The following is a 15,037-nucleotide window of genomic DNA, read 5'->3' as shown; positions in this document are numbered from 1 at the left end:
GCAAATTACCAGTACATTAGCCTAGACTAAATGGAAAAATTCCTATCCTAAGCATCAAATGGCATCTCTTTCTCTATAGGAATTGACATGCATGTCATCTCACTTCCTATGATTTTCATATTCCTATCCTATGAACGAAAGGAGGCCTCTGTTGGAGTAACTACTGTAGCTAGCAGTACTGCTGGTACAGTAGTTTTCTTCAAGAAGCGGAATTCAACGAAGTCATGATGGTTCCTTCGTCCGAGCAACTTAAAAGTGGGAACTGGGCCTGTGATTTGATGGCTCATTAGTCATTGTTACTGCGGCGCGACGACCTGGGTGACTCTCCCTTGGAGTTCTGCGTGCATGGCAAGTGGACCAGGATGGTCGACGTCCCACATGTTGGCGAACGGAAGTATTCTTTCCGATATCGAGGAGCAAGGAAACCGCGTGGTATAGTATCACTGCTGATTGGTTCGCAAAAAAAATAGTATCACTGCCGATTTATAGTTATTTTTTATTTCTGATGAATGCTAGCGTTTCAACTCTTACGACGAAGGGTGCCAAACACGGCACGTGCTGGATGTCCCACGCGTCAGCGAAAGGAATGGGACATGAACAGCGTGGTAGAGCCCAGCGTAAAAAAACAGCGTGGTAGAGCGTCTCCACTTCTTCCACTTCTGGGTCGGAGACCACATGTAGTAGTACTTAGTGGTATGAACGATACAAAGTGCGACCTGGAGAGAAAGACATGTCTAGTTGGAAGGTCTCGGGGCATACACGTAAACAAATATAAAAGTTAATATGTGCCTCCAACTAATATAGTAGTAGTAGAGTACTTAGGCACGTACTCCATAACATCACCGTGCATTGCATGTACAACATTTAGTGGTAGTACGTAGTAAGAGACAAATGCCGCCCAAGAGTTCCCTTCTCGACCTACTTTTGGGTGTTTGGTAGAGTGTATGGAGGGTGCATGAGTCCACACTAGTTTAGCACAAATACACTAGAAGCATGCATGAAGAGAGCATGCATGAAGAGGGGTGTTGAGTTGAGCATGCATGAAGAGGGAACAACTATGCTGAGACGAGAACACAACCAAACACACCCTATATGCCACACATGTTCATACCATTTGTGCCTTTCTACTTCACTTACTGCGCTACATTACTCAGGTTCGTACGTCCACTCCTGGGTACATGTCCGTCTCGTAGTTCCAGTCCCACGTGTTCTTCGTAGTTCCAGTCCCACGTGTTCTTCATATAGATGGAACGATCCTTGCATGACACGTGCACCTTGATGCTAGATGTCTCGCGTGTTGGCAAAAGGATGAACAAAGCTCACGTAAAAAAATAGAGTGGAAGAACATAGATTCCGGACGACCGAGAAGGAGCAAGGAACCTCGTGGTGGAGTGTCTGCACTCATAATATTTAATATTATTCAGCAATATAAAATTAACCAATCATCTCCACAGTGGACTGGAAGAGTACGAAATACGGCAGCCCAGTGTAGTTACATCATACTAGTACATGGCTAACCCATGCTATCACCATATTTCTTGGCTTCCGTGCGACACCTATCTCTAGTAATCCAGCAGCCTGTATCGCTTCTCCCTCCTCGTCTCTATCAAAGTGCGGCGGGCTGGCGCTTCTGCCGTCTATTGAGGTCGGTTAACTATCACATGTTAGCGACATGCCAAGAGCATTCTAAAAAAAATTCCTTTCACGTTCCATTTTCAAAAAGAAAAAAAATCCTTTCACGTACGAATTTGCCTGTATGCTTTGAGCAACTTGCATGTCCTATACTGCTCCTGTTTGATACTCTAACTTAGCTAGAGGTTAGACTAACTCATGACTAACCCTGAACTAACTATAGCCAAAGAGGTGTTTGGGTGACAGGGTTAGATTGACAATAAATGCACTTCATGGAGAGAGAAAAGTGATTTTTCAGTGGTCCCAATGAGAACTATCTCCAGTTAGCACCTCTTGGGTGGGATAGTTTTTTTTGGTGGGTTCGGTGCAACTTGCTCCAATTTAAACCCTCATGCTTGGATACTTTAGGGCTATTTGAGCCCCAACTAGCTCAAACTAACTCTAACCCATGGATCCAAACAGGGCCTATGGCCAGTCTCGACGCGGAGTAGTCGCGTGCACCGGGAAGCGGCGGTCTCTCGGCCGTCGCGCCACTTCAAAGCCGGCGCCAGTGAGATGTCGCCTCCGCTCTGGCCGGGCATTGATGCGGCACTGACGCTCCAGGGCGACGCTGACCGTTTCACGCGGGAAGCGTGCGCTGGCAAGGGAGTATAGGTTTTGAACCGTTTCAGGTGTAGTACTGGTAGTTTGCAAAACTACTCAATTATTGCACTCAGTTTCCTAAGAAATTATGGTAAAAAATGTTACTCCACAGCCCGCTTCCCTTCTCCTTCCTCTTCCACCGCCCGCGCACGTCCGCGGGAAGCGATCGGTCAACCCTTATATAGGAGTGCTAGCACAAAAAGATGCATGCATGACCACTAAAATTTCCATATTAAAGCGCCGCTCTGGCGGGAGTATGGCGTATGTTGTTACCTTCGGCCGGCCCATGGCTACCGGGCGACGGCGACCAGAGAAGAGGCGGCGGGAGGGGAATGGATGCAGCTACTGTTTGGGTTCGCCTTCTGGCTTAAATAAATGCGCAGCATCACGTGTACCCGCGGGTGCACAAATTGTAACATACGTGTCTGCTTAAGTGGGCGTCACGTAACTGGTGTGTGTGTGTCAGAGAGATTCTGAGAGACAGAGTGCATGTGTGCGACTCTACTCTTCGGACATGTACTCAACCTTTTGCATCGGGATATAAGTATAATGGTATTTACTTTAGCTAGTGATTTACGTGGCCATGTTAACGTGGTTGTGTCAAAAAAATGTCACTTCCTGCTCGTGATTTGCGTTATATAATTACAAGCAAGATTCTCGTGCATTGCACGGAACATCAATATGCATTTTTTTATAGAACACCTGTTGTGATTGACCCATGCAGGAGTAATCCCATGTGTAAAAACTAATGATATCTCGAGAATTTTATCGGAAAACTGGTATCTCGAGAATGTCATCGAAAAAAATGAAAGATGAGAGATAAGGCGAGGAGGAGTGGAGCATGGTGGTGACTGGTGGTTGGAATGGGCGGAGGCATGGGGATGGACGGTGCCGGCAGGCGGCAGCGGCCACCATGCATGCTAGATTGTTCCAGAGACTTATTCCTTTTTTAATTGCTGAGCAATGAGGTTGCGGGAGATAATGATGAGGAGAGAGGTGCGGGTATCTTTTGTAAAATTATCATAGTTTGCTTTCTATCCTCAGATATAGATCATACGGTCTGTATTACAAGATGGCAGGCACACCATCACCGCCAACTCGTTTTTTTATAAGGGTACAGATGATAAGTTTGCTGACTACTAAAGTAAAGTGGAATTTGTCCATGTTATGCAAGTAAATAAGGTGATTGTTATCATACGGGTAAGGTTGGATGAAGGGTAGTAGGAACAAATGCTCCGCCTAGAGCATGTGTGTGTGAGATGGTCTTAGTGTGTGTGTGTGTGTGTGTGAGAGAGAGAGAGAGAGAGAGGAGAGAGAGAGAGATTGAGTCTTAGTTTGTGTGTGAGAGAGAGAGACAGAGAGAGAGATGGAGTCTTAGTGTGTGTGGGGGGGTGCGTGCGTGTGTGTGTGTGTTTGTGTGTGTGTTGTGAGAAGAGAGAGATGGAGTCTTAGTGTGTGTGGGGGGTGCGTGCGTGTGTGTGTGTGTGTGTGTGCGTGTGTGTGTCGCGGGGTCCTCTGTGGCGGATGTAATTTAAGTGTGCATGGCTTCATCATAGAGAGGTGATGTGTATGGCAGAGGCCACCAACGATGGGGTGCGAGAGAGAAAATGCCCGTGGAGAGGGAAGAGAAGGTGTGTGCGCGTGAGAGGAGTCGACATCGAGAGAACGTGTTTGTTCGAGAGACACCGAGGAAGACTACTATATATCGATGGTGCATGTAGGCGGGAATTAAACAAAGGGATGGTCTTATTGGTTTCGGGGATATAGGGGAAGAGTGAGAGGCGGGGGGGGGTAGCTAGAAGGAGATTGTTAAGTGTGAGTGTGTGTTTTACCCATCCAGGCGGAAGTTATGTGCACAAAAGAGGAGAACGATTCGATGTGGCGTTAGGATTGAGGGTAATTAACTACGTATGGAGACATAGAGACCTTGAACGTGCATGTGTGAGAGGTATACATGTATACGTGGGATGTGTGTGTGTGCGCGCGCGCATGATCGAGATAAAAGAAAGAAGACATAAGTCATAAGATCAATGACATGGGAGAGACGGATCGGTATGACAATATGCATGCATGTGAGAATGCAGGGAAGAAGGCCCAACAATTGAGCATGTGTTTTTGTCTTTAAGAGATAGTGGCGTGGGCTGGAGCATGCATCTATGGCGAGCAGAGGGAGTGAGGCGCAACGATTGTGCAAAAGAGACCAACCTATAAATGCATATGTATGGAGAGACATATATAGTGTGGGTGATAGGAAGCAAGACTCCGTGCGAGAAAGAAATGTTGACGGAGAAACTACAGATAGATACAGAGATGGAGATGCTAGCTAGAGGGACATCCGCTAGTTTGGGTGTTGGAGATGACCGTCGGGTGGTTCAAAGGGTGAAGTTATATATGTATGTGAGAGGGCACTTGACTGCATGTAGAGAGAAACATATGTAGTGTGCGTGATAGGAATCAAGAGTGAGGGCGAGAAAGAAGGTTGATGGAGAAACAGATAAATAGAAAGATAAAGATGCTAGCTAGTGTGCGCTAGAGATAGGAGTTGAGTGGATCAGAAGGCTGGGTTATGTGTGTGGGTGTGAGAGAGATAGAGAGAGGGTGCATGTGAGTCACATACAAACAGATATCAGAGAGAAATGAGATCCAGAGAGACGGAGTTTTGTGTCTGCGAGAGAGAAAGATATTTCACAACGAGAGTGATAGCTAGAGAGACATACGAGGGAACGCAAGATATCTCTAGGGAGAGAGGGTGTGTGTGAGCGACATACAAGAGAACAATGGAGAAATATGAGACCCTGGGAGACAGAGTTTGTGTTTGTGTGTGAGAAAGAGATATTGAAGAGGAAGAGTCGTAGGTTCTCATATCTAAGGAGCGAAAGACATCTCTGTATGAGGGGTGTGCGAGTGGCACACATGGGAATAGTAGAGAGAAATGAGACCCCGGGAGACAAAGTTTTGTGTTTGTGTGAGAGAAAGAGATTCCACATGGAGAATCATAGTTAGAGACACATAGCAGGGAGCGAGATATACTTAGAGAGAGATAGAGTGATGAAGGTCGAGGGAGAGAGTACCGTCAGTGTGTTACGAAGATAAAAGATCATTGTCGACATACAGGTAGCACGAGAGATACCTGACAGACGATTAACGCGTATAGGTCCAGAGAGATAGTCCTATATAAGCATGAGTGATAGCTATATGAGACGAATATCTGGATTAAAGGGGATTCAAATATTTAAACTGGAGATCACGACATCGATAATATCATAACGCAAATTGGTGTATCAAACATGCATATTCATTTGAATTTGGGCACACGTGTAATGTTATATAGTTTATCAATATTGGTGATCCATAGATTCTTCAATTACAAACAATGCATGGTTTATATGCAATTAATGTCTAAACGGGATTACACTATATGTTGCGTGTGTGAAACACATTATACATGTTTGAGAAGTAAAAAAACCCGCATGAAACACACATTAATTGGAGACAGTTAGCGAGGAATGCATACATTGGATTTCAACATAAAGTGGTTTCAAATATTTGAAAATCCAAATTGATGGATACAACCTTATGAATCTGAGATCATGCCATTTGTAAACCATATTTATGTATAAATGGTGTTGTGCTTTTGAAAGTATATATAAAAAATGATGTATATAGAATGTAATTCCAATTGAAAATGGATCTCGCCCAAAAAAAATACAAACGGGATTCGAATTGAGTTGGCACGGTAAACATGCACTCTGCAAAATTTGAACGAAGCGGGGAAAGTCGCAGTAACCGCCCGAAACCAAAATCTGCGAGATGGAAATCACTACTGCCTATCCCTGCCACGCAAAGCCTATCTGCTGGATTTCTATAGGTTTCGATAGGGGTAGGTTTGTAATTTCACCCAAACGTGACGTAACCGCCTCTCACCCGGATTCATACACGGTGGGCGCCAAAACACAGTGTGTCCTCGGCCGAAATCGACTCCCTCCCCAATTCATATTCATACACGGTGGGCGCCAAAAACAAACTCTCGTCGGCAAATATTCGGTGTATGCGAGATTACCGTCCTATCCCCAACCGACTAATGTTGATGTGATGTAGTAGAAATTTGAAACGGGGGCTAGGTTTGTAAATTTCCTCGCATTTGAGACAAGCGCGCCCTGAATACATGGTTCCCCCCTTCCTCTCTACCTCCCTTTTCCCCATTCGTACTCTGTGGGCGCCAAAACACCCTCTCCACCCCACCCTCCTCCGTCCGCTGCCGTCCGCCACCCCATCCACCGCCGTCCTCCTCCACCATGCCGGAGCTGATACCCCGACGCCGCCGTCCATTACAAGAGATCGACCTCTCTCATCCACGGCTTCGGACCGGGATCCTTGCATCCCGTCCTCTCGCTTCATCCCCGCCGTCGTCCACCTTGCCGGCGCCGCTCCTACGACCGTCTCGTCCACCGCGCCCCGCCGCCACCGTCTACCCTCCTAGATCTGCTTCCACACCGCCGACAGCCATCGCTACCGCAACACCGTCAAATTCTCAGCAGATGCGTACACTGTGCCGCACCAGAGGCGGTACTCTTTCGTATCTGCTCAACTTATTTATTGCAGCAAGAAAATAGATCGCCACTGCTTTACTCTGATTTCTTGTCTTGGTTGCGAGGTTGCCTTTGTCCGGTTTGCACCTTCAGATCCGCCATGGCACGCTCAACACTATACTCCCAATGCTTATGGTTTTCCCCTTTTATATTCCACACTAGTTAAATCACAGTAGACTAAATTTCAAAATTGGGTCAGTCGATTTTTCAGAGCTCGCCGGAGTTCGCCGGTGCGAACGAATGGGCTCGGGTGGTTGTGGGGCCTCGCCGAACGAAGAAAACTCGACGCGGGTGGGGGTTGGGGCGGGGGTGGGGGTGGGGGTGGCGGAGGAACACAGGCGGCGGGGGCCGGTGGTCCGGCCGGCAGCCCGTGCGGTGTTCTGTATGGGAAGAATCAAAGACGAGGAAGAAGAAGGGTTAGGAGACGTAGGATCTTCATCCAATCGCCTGAAATGGTCGAGAGACAGCTGGGAGTTGCATTCTTAATGCGCTCTGGTTCATCATGTGTGGGCACTGCGCAACCAACATTTTATTATCCAAAATCTGCTTGCTCTTCTTTACCATGTTCCTCTTCCGTTCTTCTTTAATATGTACTCTCTCCATTCCTAAATACAAGTCTTTGTATAGATTCCACCATGGACTACATATGGAGCAAAATGAGTGAATCTATACTCTAAAATGTATCTGGATACATCTGTATGCGATCCATAGTGGAAATCTCTACCAAGACTTATATTTTGGAACAGAGGGAGTATGATAGTGGTACAGTATGTTCCTTGTACTGAAGATGAGCAGGGACTTTTGCAGTGTAGAGGTCTATACGGTCGGTTGTGATGGACACTTTGAGCCTCTTTGATTCGTAGGATCTTGTAAACATAGGAATAGGATTTGTAGTCACCTGCCCACTTGAATCCTATAAGAATAGCAAGGAAATGCGGGAGCTGTGTCGCCTTTGAGAGTAACACTGATATTAACAGTACCGCACCTTCACTTGAAGAGAGCTGGTATCCGAAGCCTTTCTAGCCGTACCGGCAATACTAGCACATATATTCCAGCAAGTTCCACTTTGCTGATTTTACTCTGATGCTTGCGGTTTTCCCCGTTATATCTACACTATGATCTGTGTAGCTGCTTTGTGTCGCACTAGCAGCAGTTCACTCTTGAAGCTAAACACTGCAATGACTTACAAAATTGGCACCAAGGCATTGAGTGCCATTCTGGATGCAATGAAACTCATACGCTCCCCACCTGTTGATTCTTGTTCAGAATATGATCCTAATGACTCTTGTTCAAAATTGCCACATATAGAGAGACAACATGGAATTGCATTTCTTTGGGCGCTGTGATTCATCATGAGTGGGCAACCAACATTGTATGCAATGAAGCGGAACCTCAAGAATATGCTTCCTCTTCTGTTCTTTAACATGTTCCTCTTTGTTTATTCTGTATTTAGTACGTACAGTATGTTCCTTGTTAGGAAGGGGCACAGGGACATCTGTAGTCAACAGCTGATAGAGCTGGCCTGTACGTGATCGATAGGCTTTCAATTACTAGCGGCAATACAATACCGTATTTTCAAGCCAGTTCCACTTTCCCGATTTATATATCGTGGTTATGGTGTACCCCTGTTATGTACACTATGATCTGCCTAGTTGTTGTGTGCTCTTGTTATCATGGTTTGGCAATAAACTCTCTATATAGTATATTATGAACCTATCATCTGCTAGCTATCCTTACTTCTGGAGCCTATTTTTTTGTGTACTTGTGCCAGATTATATAAATGCACGCACCATATTACAGCACACATGAGCTCTCTCATCAGTATCCAGTGATAGCACACAAGTGTTTACAGGGGCGCCCCTATATTAGAATATCATCTGCATTACAAACATAATCTCACAACTATTTATGTTTTCATGGTTCTTAGATATTATATGAAATTACAGTGAATATCAGAATCCGCGCATCAGAAGAATATTGTGGAACACTGCAATGACTTACAAAATTAGCACCAAGGCATTGAGTGCCATTCTGGAAGAAATGAAACTCATACGCTCCCCACCTGTTGATTCTTGTTCAGAATATCATCCTAATGACTATTCTAACCTCGAGGAGTCAAAGGCAGATGGCCTGTCCTGTTCACCCATCAAGGTGCCTGTTCTAATTTGGCAAGGTTTTATTGATTGCGCGTATCTTGCATATGTTGTCTTGCATTTCTTCTACTTTGTTGCACCGCCATCTGCTTAGTTTACTCATCATATAACTCGAGATGCCATGCCCATCCATTATCAATACATATTCCATCTGTCATCATACCATGTTTTTCCACTCAAATGCTGTTCTTGTGCATCAGACATCAAAAAGGAAGAGGGTGATTGCCGAACCTGAAGGAGCACCAGCAAAGTCCTTGAAAAACATGGTGGTGCCGGAGAAATCAGACAGCGCCCCACTTATATTGGTTGTACAACCAGTGACACTAAACATAGGACCGACTCCAGCAGACTGTACCCATACTTCACTGGCCACACCACTAGCCCCACCACACAGGACCTGCACTCCAGCAAAAGGTATACCGATTTCATTTGCCATAGCACCAGCTGTACCACAGAAAAATCCCACTCCAGCAAAAAGTACAGCAAGTCCACCGGCCGAAGACCTATCCCAACTGCAGAGACGGCCAATTCCTGCAGATTAGAACCCCATTCCATTTATTCCCAGTTTAAAAGACAATGCTTTCAATGTTGTTAGGGACTACGTGCATATATTCCCATCATGGGAAGATTATAGTGAAGACAAACACCATTTTCACATCTTCCTGTCCAACTTACGTGTAAGCTCTATTGGAAAAGGCAGTGCCTAGGAGGCGCTTAGGCATGCCTAGGCGCTAGGCAATGGCCAAACGCCTCACCTAGGTCATAAGCAGAAGTCTAGGCAGAGCAAGTAAGAAATTGTCTACCCAAACGAGAAGGCATGCCATATTGCACTGATATGCCAAAAGGGCCATATTCCAATCATAGTAGCTGGTAGTTAACATACTTATATGCCCTAAATTAATAAAATACATATAATAACCACATATACACCCTGATAGTAAAAATTATATAATCGCCTAGGCTGCGCTTAGGGCGCTTAAGCACCGCCTAGGCACTAGGCGAAGGCCAACCGCCTCGCTTACGCCAACCGCTTTTTCCAACCTTGCGTGTAAGTGCTATTATTCATGGTTATTGTTTTCCTGTTTTCTACTGATCGAACACATCAATGATTTACATTACATTGTTGTAACTAGGCGAGGGTCAATCTGGATAGTCATGACGAGCAAAGCTTGCTTGTGCTTTTCAAGGAAGCATTGCAGCAGTATCGGTGTTACCTGAGGAAATCACACTTTGATGGCAAGTCTATAAACGAATTTCCGGTGAAGTCTCCTGTGCTAAATTTAGAAGACATTGAATGGAAAAACCTTGTTATGCACTGGTCTCGTTCCTAGGATGAGGTGCTATCTATGAAATCAAATGACAATTTGAACTTCTACTTTTCCGCATGTGCCTTACGGATCTTTTTTGCAGGAAATCTGCTCGAAGAAGAATTCCGGTTTGAAAAGAACGACAGGATATCGCAAATATGCTGCCCGCTGCTTTGCTCTTGTTAGTACCTGTTGTCCTGTATCACTGTACTTGCATACATACCTTGTTCATTATGTGACAGCAGTATGCATGATAGCTTGCTTATCAATTGTTCACTCCAAATTATCTGATCTGTATGAATGGTTACATTAGTGTAGAATATATCCAATGCCAATGATTTTTTAGCTCTGCATTGTTCTTGTAAGTACATGTTGTCCTTTATCAGTGTGCTTATATTGACAGGTAGTTGTTCATGTACCATCACTCTGCAACTTATTTTCCTTTGCCCTCCATTTTCTACACATCAGATCTATATTTACTCTTACCATAAGGTTGGTACTAAAGAAGTTTAGCTGTGCATTTCTCTTGGCTGTGCCTTTCGCCTGTATCGCTGCACATACATTTATAGCTACTTGGTTATGTAGCATCACTCTTCATCTTATCTTAAATATTCTCCATTTTTTCGTATATTATCACATCTATATTTACTCTTAACAAAATGTAGAATAAAGGCAATGCTTATGAAGAAGATTCTATGGTAAACTTCTTGAATTGCCCCCCCATTAGCATGGACAAGGGCTTTATAGAGCCTGTCTTCACCAGTAATGTAAGTTTGTCCTTCTCAAGCCTTCAAACTTTGTTGTGTATATTTGGTTATGCATGACTGCAACAGCTGTTTATTTTTGGTGTTTGCATCAAATTGCATGTTTAAAGTTTATTATGTAGTTCATAAACAAAAGTTTGTCCTTCTCAATTTAAGTTTTCAGTTGTACAACCAAGTTCCTTCTTCATACCATGTAAATTAAACTATACAGAGCAAGTGCTCTTCTTTTGCACTGCATGTATGCTTCTGTTCTTCATCCGTAATCCAGTGGTGTGGTGAACCTACCCACTACAACACAATGTCATATTCTGCAATGTCTTAACTATGAACAATGTCATATCATTCTACTATTATTTAAACCGTCTCTTTATTTGCCAATCTGAAATGGGATAAATTGACAGCACACTAACCATTGATACTTATGAGTTCTTGATATGTAATCCAGTGGTGTCGTGAAGCTGCCAACTCCTTCACAATGTCATTTCCTGCCATGTCTTGACCTGAACAATACCATATTGTGTTAATGCAATTTTAAACTGTGTCACTTTATTCGTCAGTAAGAAATGTGATGAATTGTCAGCACTAATACTTTTATGTGCAAAACTTGTCATCTGTCTGCTTGTTTATCTTTCAGAGTGAGGAAGATATAAGTGTTGAACAAGCGCAGTCTCATCATCTTGCTCAGGTGCTTGCGCTGCAGCTCGCCAGCAAGGCTAACCTTTCTTGAACTCTATTGAAGTGCTGTCGGTTTTGTATATTATTTTGTCGGCATGTTTATTTGCACTGGTGGCGATCTTTGATGCCCAGTGTATGTAATCTGCTGTCTGCTTGTGCTTTATTATCATAGTGGCGAACTTTGATGCCCAGTGGATGTAATATGCCGTAATTTCTTTATTGTATAGTCTAGGTTTTTTCTTATTCACGATGCTGCAGTTATTTTACTGTATATATATCCTGTCTTCGCAGTAAACCGGCCAAACCGTAAAATTACGGTGCATAATCGGGCCGTCATGCAATCACGATGTATGATCCGCATCATGGGCCTTGTCAAACTGGCCCACTAGTAGATTCGGGCCTTTAATAGGCCGAGTAACCCCGGCCCTCTTTTCACAAGAAAACTCAATGGGCTTTTAGGAGGCTGAGAAGTAGGTTGGGCCTGAAACGTGCCGAACAACTCACGGGCCGGCAACAGCCCGAAATGGACCCCGGCCCATGATTGTGCGAATCAAATCACGGGCTTTTAACAGGCCAAAATTGTCTCGGTCCTTGTTTGGCCCAATCAGATATCGGCTGCGAGCAGGCCGGATGCAAACCGGGCCGTAGTTAGGCCCAACTATATGACGGGCTTTTAACAGGCCGAAATTAATATAGGGCCGAAATGTTAAATGGGCCCTTAACAGGCCGAAACTAATATCAGGCCGAATTACTAAATGGGCCTTTAGCAAGTGGGCCCAAAAGCATAGCGTCCAGTTAACGGGCCCAATCTAATATGGGCCATAATTGAGGCCAAAGCCTCTTAAAGGGCCGGACCTGATCTGGGCCGTGATTTGGCCCAGAACGTGGGAGGCTTTTAACGGGCCGGATCTCATATGGGCCATTATTAGGCCCGGAATGTGGCAGGCCATTAATGGACCGGATCAAATATGGGCCGGCATTTGGCCCAAAACATGGCAGCCAGTTAATGGGCCGGCCTACTAGGGTCCTCAAAATCTTGTGGGCCTACAGCTAGGCCGGCCCATTAGTGTCGGCGAAATCTCGTGGGCCTTTAGCTGGGCCGGCCCATTATGATCCGCAAGAATTTTGTGGGCCTTTACCTGGGCCGGCCCATTATGGCACACAAAAATCTTGTGGGCCTTTACTTGGGCCGGCCCATTATGGCCCGCGAAATCTTGTGGGCCTTTAGCTAGGCCAGCCCATTATGGTCCGCAAAATCTCGTGGGCCTTTAGCTGGGCCGGCCCATTATGGTCCGCAAAATCTTTTGATGGGCCGTGCCACGTGTCGATGTATCATAGGCGCCTTCTGTCCAATGAGTGGATGACATCTGTCCCAACGATGAGCCGACACGTGTTTCCTCCAGCCAATGATGATTTTACACGTGGAAAATCCCCATTGGTCGCGGCTGTTAACGGGTTATCAGATCCAAAACCCGACCCGATAGCTTAACGGCGTTCCATTACGGTGGATGCCACGTGTCGGTTACCCTTGACGAAAGCACTTTTGTGACGCGCGATTTATCGTCATGGAAGTGGACACTTCCGTGATGATAAATTTTGGTAATGTCATGGAACACTTCTACGACAGCACAGGTATGACTATCTTGATTCTGTCATAAATTTGTCATGGATGTACATGCATGACAAAAAATGCGACCTACTGTGACAAACACGTATTATCACGGAAGTGTATTTATTTTGTAGTGATGAAGCGTGAAGACTTTTATTTTCGTAGTTTCATTTTCTCTTTCTTGAATCATAGGAAACATCTTACTGTTAAAGGGGGTCGAGGAAATACTAAGGAAAAATTTCCAAGTGATGCTCAACTCAAAATCCTTCACCTACCAATCCCTTCGAGTGAAGCCATTGGAAATCTCATACAGTTCAGAAAATTTCCTCAGTGACAGAGACGAAGTTCTTTTGGTCTCTAAGGAATTTGTTCTGACTGAGGAGTTAGGAATTCGCGAGTGCGGATTGCCTACACAGTGAGGAACATGATAGCCCTGAGGAATTTGATAGTCAAATTTCCGACCGTTGCTGTGCTACGCGCCAGCTGTCCCAAAATATCTACCCACCTAACGGTCATATCATTGAAGGGCATTTATGTCTTATCATGTCGGGCTGCTCCCTAGGCTATAAATACCCGCCCCCTACAACCACTAGCTGGTTGGCTGCTCCGAGAGAAACTGACACTTGTCATCTGAGAGCATCCCATCCTCCGAGGACTTTGAGCGAAAATCATCAAGTGAGGAAAACCCAAACCCAAACACCTACAAACCAAAAGTGATTGAGCATCACTGAAGAGATTGATCCTGCGTGGATCCGACGCTTGTTACCTTTGAAGACTGTGCTTCTTCCAGACGATTAGGCGTCATGGTCTAAAGCATCCAAGAGGAATTGTGGATCGCCGAGTGACCGAGTTTGTGAAGGTTTGGAAGTCACCTGAAGATTTACCACGAGTGATTGGGCGAGGTCTGTGTGACCTTAGCTCAAGGAGAATACAGTGAGGACTGTGTGTCCTCAGGTTTAGATACCTAGCTGCTCCAACCAGACGTACAACTGAGACAGCAGTTGGAACTGGTCTACCAAATCATTGTCTTCACCAAGCCTACTGGTTCTATTTCCTCAACTCTTCCATTTCCTCATAACTGTGTTGTGCACTTGTTCATATCTGTGTTTGAAGACTTTCTCAATTTCCTCAGTTCAATTTCTTCAGTCTGTTTGTCTTCATCCTGTGCTATCCTGTGATTACGCTTTTTGTACTCTGTGCTCGTCTTCATTTCATCATGATGACCATGCTTGTGTTCTGTTATGTTTACTTTTGAGTACTTATTCCGCTGCGAGTAGTTCTTCGCTAAGGAATTTCCTCACCCGCAAATTCCTCAGTGAAGAATTCATAAAAATTGCCTATTCACCCCCCTCTAGTCGATATAACGCACTTTCACCAAATCACATAACTCATATAATACAATATCGTCATCGAACGTTAAGCGTGCGGACCCTACGGGTTCGAGAACTATGTAGACATGACCGGGACACCTCTCCGGTCAATAACCAATAGCGGAACCTGGATGCTCATATTGGCTCCTACATATTCTACGAAGATCTTTATCAGTCGAACCGTTATGACAACATACGTAATTCCCTTTGTCCATCGGTATGTTACTTGCCCGAGATTCGATCGTCGATATCTACGTACCTAGTTCAATCTCGTTACCGGCAAGTGTCTTTACTCG

This window comes from Triticum aestivum, chromosome 7D (genome assembly GCF_018294505.1).
Source record: "Triticum aestivum cultivar Chinese Spring chromosome 7D, IWGSC CS RefSeq v2.1, whole genome shotgun sequence".
Lineage (NCBI taxonomy): Eukaryota > Viridiplantae > Streptophyta > Magnoliopsida > Poales > Poaceae > Triticum > Triticum aestivum.
This window is presented reverse-complemented; position numbering follows the sequence as displayed.